Raw genomic sequence first — 7,694 nt, 5'->3', positions numbered from 1 at the left:
CCTGCTAAAATTAAAAACATCAACATTATTTAGCCAGACTGACAATGAAATAGAGACAAAAGACAGAAACTACTAAATTCAGGAATGAAAGAAGGAATATCACTACAGACTCCCTCCTTGACACTTTAAAAGGCTCATAAGTGAATATTATGACAAACCAAGGCATAAAAACTTGGTAACTTAGATGAAGTGGACCAATTCCTTGATACATACAAATGACCCCAATTTTCCCAAGAACAAATAGATATCCTGAATAGTTCTATATTTGGTGAAGAACTTGAATTTGTAGCTAAAAGCACCTGAAAAAGACATCTCCAGGTAGTTTCACTCACAAATTCTATCAAACATTTAAAGAAGAAATAACACCAATTCTACACAATCTCATTCAGAAAACAGAAAAGGAGAGAACACTTCCCAGTTCATTTTGTGAGGCCAACATTACCTTGATGTCAAAATCAGACAAGACAAGAAAATTACAAACCAAAGATCTTTCTTGAACATAGACCTGAATCTCAGCAAAATATTAACAAATTAAATCCACCAATATACATGCATGTGTGCATATCTTACCATGATCAAGCCAGGTTTATACCAAGAATTCAAGGATGGTTCAATATTTGAAAATCAATTAATGTAAAATCCACCATGTTAACAATCTAAAGAAGAGGCCAGGCACAGTGACTCATGCTTGTAATCCCAGCACTTTGGGAGGCTGAGGCGGATGGATCACAAGGTCAGGAGTTTGAGACCAGCCTGGACAACATGGTGAAACCCCATCTCTACTAAAAATACAAAAATTAGCCGGGCGTGGTGGCGGGTGCCTGTTGTCCCAGCTACTTGGGAGGCTGAGGCAGAAGAATTGCTTGAACCCAGGAGGCAGAAGTTGCAGTGAGCCGAGATCACGCCACTGCACTCCAGCCTGGGCCACAAAGCAAGACTGTTTGAAAAAAAAAAAAAAATGCTAAAGAAAAAAATCAATCAAATAAACTGATGTAGACAAAGTATCTCACAAAATTCAATGGTCATTCTGGTAAAAGGACTCGGCAAACTGGGAATAGAAGAGAGCTTCCTTAGCCTGAATAAGGGAATCTACAAAAAAAACAAAAACAAACATCATTCTTAATGTTGAAAGATTGAACACTTTCCCTCTGAGATCAGGAACAAGACAAGGTCATTCATTCTCACCACTCCTATTCAATTGTACTAGAAGACCAGCAATAAGACAAGAAAAACAAACAAAAGACATGCATTTTAGAAGGAAAGAAATTGTATTTTTCACAGACAACATAATCGTCTATGCAGACGATTCCATGGAATGTATAGAAAAGCTCCTAAAAATAATAAATGAGTTCAGCAAGACTGCAGGACATAATGTCAACATGTGAAAATCAATTGTATTTCAAAACACTAGCAGTAACTGATTGGATTCTGATCTGAATTCAATTGAAATTTTTTTTAAACAGCATTGACAAATCCTAAAAAACAAAATACTTGGGCATAAATCTAATAAAATATCCACGATTGATATACTGAAAACTATAAAACACTGATGAAAGAAATCAAAAAACACCTAAGCAAATGGAGAAACAGGCTGCACTTGTGGATGGTAACATTCAGTATAGTTAGGATGACAATTTCCCCAAAATGTTCTATAGATTTAACACTATTCTAATAGATATTCTATCAAGATTTTTTTTTGTAGATGCAGATAAGCTGATTCTAAAACAATTTTGAAAAATAAGAGCAGGCCAGGTGTGGTGGCTGACAACTGTAATCCCCGAGGCCAAGGCAGGCAGATCACTTGAGGCCAAGAGCTCAAGACCAGCCTGGCCAACATGGTGAAACCCCATCTGTACTAAAAATACAAAAATTATCTGGGCCTGGTGACACACACCTGTAATCCCAGCTACTTGGGTGGCTGAGGTGCTTGAACCTGGGAGGCAGAGGTTGTAGTGAGCTGAGATCGTGCCACTGCACTCCAGCCTGGGCAACAGAGTAAGACTCTATCTCAAAAAAAAAAAAAAAAAAGCAAGGTTGGAAGACTCACACTACCTAATTATCAAAAGTACTATATAACTACAGTAATCAAGACTGAATAATATTGAAGAAGAGATAAGCACACAGATCAATGGATCAGAATACAAAGTCCAAAAATAGATCCACTCAAAATGGCCAATTGATTTTTGACAAGGGTCCAAAGGCAATTCAATGAAGAAAAGATAGTCTTTTCACCAAATGATGTTGAAACAACTGGACAACCAGATGCCAAAAAAACTCGGATCTAAACCTGACACTTTAAACAAAAATTAACTCAAAGTGGACCATAGATCTAAACGTAAAACTATAAAACTTCAGAAAAAAACATAAAAGAAAACTTTGCAACCTGACACTAAGCAAGGAGTTTGTAGAAAATGACACCAATACATGATCCATTTAAAAAAAAAAAAAGTGATAAATTGAGTTTCATCAAAATTTAAACTTTTTTCTTTGCGAAAGGCTCTGTTAAGAGAATGAAAAGATATCTCTCACTGGGAGAAAATATTTGCAAATCACATATTCAACATAGAACTTATATCCAGAACAGAAAGATAGATATCAATTGTAAGAAGCTATAAGAAAACAAATGACAGCCGGGCGCGGTGGCTCAAGCCTGTAATCCCAGCACTTTGGGAGGCCGAGACGGGCGGATCACAAGGTCAGGAGATCGAGACCATCCTGGCTAACACGGTGAAACCCCGTCTCTACTAAAAAATACAAAAAGCTAGCCGGGCGAGGTGGCAGGCGCCTGTAGTCCCAGCTACTCGGGAGGCTGAGGCAGGAGAATGGCGTGAACCCGGGAGGCGGAGCTTGCAGTGAGCTGAGATCCGGCCACTGCACTCCAGCCCGGGTGACAGAGCGAGACTCCATCTCAAAAAAAAAAAAAAAAAAAAAAAAAAAAGAAAACAAATGACTAATCCCAGCACTTTGGGAGGCCAAGGCAGGCAGATCACGATGTCAGGAGATTGAGACCATCCTGGCTAACATGGTGAAACGCCATCTTTACTAAAAATACAAAAGATTAGCTGGGCGCCGTGGCAGGCACCTGTAGTCCCAGCTACTCAGGAGGCTGAGGCAGGAGAATGGCGTGAACCCGGGAGACGGAGCTTGCAGTGAGCCAAGATAGCACCACTGCACTCCCGCCTGGGTGACAGAGCAAGACTCCGTCTCAAAAAAATAATAATAATAATAAAAATTTAAAAAAAAGAAAACAAATGACTAATTTAAAAATGTGCAAAAGATTTGAACAGACATTTCTCCAAAGATGATATACAAATGGCCAATAAGCACAGTAAGAGATGCCCAATATCATTAGCCATTAGTGAAGCACAACTCAAAACCACCATGAGATATCACTACACACCTACTAGAGAGGCAAAAATAAAAAACAAACAAATGATAATACCAAATACCAAATATTTTTTTCTTCACAAAAGGCACTGTTAAGAGAATGAAAAGACATCTCACACTGGGATTAAATATTTGCAAATCACATATTCAACATAGAACTTGTATCCAGAATAGATACAATTTTAAGAAGCTGTAAGAAAACAAATGACTGATTTAAAAATGGGCAAAAGATTTGAACAGACATTCCAGTTGTGGAGCAACTGGAACTCTTACACATTGTTGGGGAGAATACAAAATAGTGTAGCTGCTCCAGAAGACAGTTTGACAATTCCTTAAAAGTTAGGCTGGGTGCAATAGCTCATGTATGTAATCTCAGCACTTTGGGAAGCTGAGGTGGGCAGATTGCTCAAGTTCAGGAGTTTGAGACCAGCCAGGGCAACATGGCGAAACCCCACCTCCACAAAATAAACAAAAATTAGCCAGACATGGTGGCATGTGCCTGGTTCCAGGTACTTGGAAGGCTGAGGTTGGAAGGTTGCTTAAGCCCGAAAGACAGAGGCTGCAGTGAGTTAAGACAGCACCACTGCATTGCAGCCTGGCAATAGGACAAGATGGCAGCTTTTACCACTTCTATTCAACATAGTATTGGAAGTCCTAGCTAAAGCAATTGGGTAAGAAAAAGAAATAAAAGGCATCTAAACTGGAAATGAAGGAGTAAATTGCCTTTTTTCCTCACATGACAAGATCTTATATGTAGAAAACCCTAAAGATTACACACACACACCTATTAGAACTGCATTTGATCTTAGCCAAAAGGCCAAGAAGTGATTCTGTTAGAATGAATGAACAAATTTAGCAAAGGTGCAGGATACAAAATCAACACACAAAAACCAGTTGTATTTTTATACATTGATAATAGACAATCTAAAATGAACATTAAGAAAACAATTCAATTTACAATAACATCAAAAAGGATAAGGCCAGGCACAGTAGCTCACACCTACTATCTGAGCACTTTGGGAGGCCAAGGTGGGAGGATTGTTTGAGGAGTTAGAGGCTGTAGTGAGCTGTGATTGTACCACTGCACTCCAGCCTGGGCAACAGAGTGAGATCCTGTCTCCAAAAAAGAAAAAAACAAAGTTAAGGTAACAGGAAAAGCAGCTTCTGTTGACCAAGATGCAGCAGATAAGCTCCCAGATGACATTAAGAAAATCACTGAGGCTGGGTGTGGTGGCTTATGCCTGTAATCCCAGCACTTTTGGAGGCAGAGGTGGACAGATCACCTGAAGTCAGGAGTTCAAGACCAGCCTGGCCAACATAGTTAAACCCCATTTCTACTAAAAACACAAGAAATTAGCCGAACTTGGTGGCAAATGCCTGTTACTCCAGCTACTTGGAAGACTGAGGTACGAGAATTGTTTGAACCTGGGAGGCGGAGGTTGCAGTGAGCCAAGATGGCACCACTGCATTCCAGCCTTAGTAACAGCGAGACTCTGTCTCAAAAAAAAAAAGAACTGATGAGAAAGGATATCTGCCTGAGCAGGTTTTTATGCAGATGAAAGTGCCCTGTTCTGGAAAATAAAATGCCAAAAAGAACATTTATTAGTAAGGAAGAGAAGGGAGCACCAGGAATTAAGGTAGGAAGGGATGGGCTAACTCTACTGCTTTGTGCAAATGCAGTCAGGTTTGTGATCATGACTGCCTTTATCCATAAAGCTGCTAACCTCTGAGCCTTGAACAGAAAAGATAAACACCAGCTGCTGGTCTTTTGTTTGTACAACAATAAGGCCTAGACAACGAGAACCCTTTTTCTGGATGCGTCTCATCGATGCTTTGTCCCTGAACTCAGGAAGTAACTTGATAGTAAGGAACTGCCTTTTAAAGTTCTCTTAATATTGGACAATGCCCCTGGCCACCCAGAACACCATGAGGTCAACACTTGGAGTTGTCTACTTGTCCCCAAGCATAAGGTCTATAATTCAGCCTCCAGATCAGGGGATCATAAGGACCTGCAAGGCTCATTACACACAATAGTCTATGGAAAGGATTGTCAGTGCTATGGAAGAAAACCCAGACAGAGAGACTATCATGAAAGTCAGGAAGGATCGCACCATTGAACATGCCATCATTGTTATGGAAAAAACTGTGAAAGCCTAAATAAATAAATAAATAATAAAAATTAAAAGCTGTGAAAGCCATCAAGCCCAAAACAAAAAAGGTGGGGAGGGTGTGGGTGGAGGGTTTCAAGATACGGATCTTGGGGAAATTAAAGAGCTAATAGATGCCACACCAGAGGAATTAATAGAAGACAGCTTGATGGAGATGAGTGCTTCTGAACCAGTGCCAGATCATGAGGAAGAAGACATAAAAGAATCATTACTAGAAAAGAAATTAACATTAGACAGTCTGACAGAAGGTTTCTCATTATTCGTGACTGCTTTTTACTTCTTTTACATGGACCCTTCCATGATATGGGCACAAAAACTACAGCAAATGGTAGAAGAGGCATTGGTAGCATATAGAAATATTTTTAGAGAAATGAACAAAAAAGTCAGAAATAAATTACATTGCATTTCTGTGGTTTCACTGAGTGTGTCCACTTCTCCTGCCTCCCCTTCCACCTCCTCTGCCTCTGCCACTTCTGAGACAGCAAAAACAACCTTCCTCTTCCTCCTCCTCCTCAGCCTACTCAACAGGAAGTGAAGAGGATGAAGACCTTTGTGATGACACACTTCCGCTTAATGAACAGTGAATGTGTTTTCTCTTCCTTATGATTTTTAAATAGCATTTTCTTTACTCTAATTTACTTCATTAAGAATATAGCTCGGGCACAGTGGCTCACACCTGTACTCCCAGCACTTTGGGAGGCCGAGGTGGGTAGATCACCTGAGGATGGGAGTTCAAGACCAGCCTGGCCAACATGGTGAAACCCTGTCTCTACTAAAAATACAAAAATTAGCCAGGCATGATGGTGCAAGCCTGTAATCTCAGCTACTTGGGAGGCTGAGGCGGGAGAATCGCTTGAACCTGGGCGGCGGAGGTTGCAGTGAGTCCAGATTGTGCCACTACACTCCACCCTGGGTGACAGAGCAAGACTCTGAATTTAAAAAAAAAAAAAAGTAGTATACAATAGATATAACATACAAAATGTGTTAATTGTGTTATTGTAAAATTTCTAGTCAACAGTAAGCTATTTGTAGTTAAACTTCGGGGGAGTCAAAAATGACACATGGATTTCTGAGTGCAAGGAGGATCAATGCCCCTGATTCTTCAAGTTCAAGGGCCAACTATGTACAAAAATCAACTCAAAATGTATCATAGACCTAAATATAGGAGGTAATATTATAAAACCCTGGGAAGAAAACATATGGGAGCAGCTCCATGATATCTAACTTAATAATTTCTCACATATGACACCAAAAACACAGGCAATAAAACAAAAAAAATAGTTAAATTGGACTTTACCAAAATTTAAAAATGTGTGCAACAAAGGACACTATCAACAGAGTAAAAATGCAACCCAAGGAATAAGAGAAAATAATTATATCTGATAAACAATTAATATCTAGAATATATATGGAGAGAACTTCTACAATTCATAGCAGAAAAAAAAACTATTTAAAAATGGACAAAGGACTTGAATAGACATTTCTCCAAGGAAGATATGCAAATGGCTGATAAGCACGTGAAAAAATATTCGGTATCACTAATCATTAGGGACACGAAAATCAAAATTACAATGAGGTATCACTGCAAACACACTACGATGGCTATTATCTAAAACACACATATACATGGCCGGGCATGGAGATTCATGCCTGTAATCCCAGCACTTTGAGAGGTCAAGGCAGGTAGATCACTTGAGGCCAGGAATTCGAGACCAACCTGGCCAACATAGTGAAACCCCATCTCTATCAAAAATACAAAAACTAGCTGGGCATGGTGGCGCATGCCTGTGGTCCAAGTTATTTGGGGGGGGAGTGGGGGCGCTGAGGCATGAGAATTGCTTGAACCTAGGAGGTGGAGGCTGCAGTGAGCCAAGATCACACCATTGTACTACAGCCTGGGCAACAGAGTGAGACTCCATCTCAAAAAGTAAATAATTAATTTTTTGAAAATAAAAAACACATAAAGGAACAAAACAGAAAATAATAAGTGTTGTTGAGGATGTGGAGAAATTGAAAGGTTTTGTTTTGTGTGTTCTGACTCTTCCACTGACCAGTTACCCCAACCAGTCCACCCCATCTCTCTCTCCCTTTCCTTGGGCCTTTCTATTTCTTGAGACACAACAATATTGAAATTAGGCA

The 7,694-nt window shown here is 39.7% G+C and overlaps 1 pseudogene; it reads right to left on the bottom strand.

The window, feature by feature from the left end:
- Positions 1–4,068: 4,068 nt before the first annotated feature.
- Positions 4,069–4,216, bottom strand: LOC114676656 (U2 spliceosomal RNA; annotated as a pseudogene).
- Positions 4,217–7,694: the final 3,478 nt, after the last annotated feature.

The sequence above is a fragment of the Macaca mulatta genome, chromosome 2 (genome assembly GCF_049350105.2).
Source record: "Macaca mulatta isolate MMU2019108-1 chromosome 2, T2T-MMU8v2.0, whole genome shotgun sequence".
Taxonomy (NCBI): Eukaryota; Metazoa; Chordata; class Mammalia; order Primates; family Cercopithecidae; genus Macaca; species Macaca mulatta.
The sequence above is the reverse complement of the archived record's forward strand: the minus strand, read 5'-3'. Positions and strand labels throughout refer to the sequence as shown.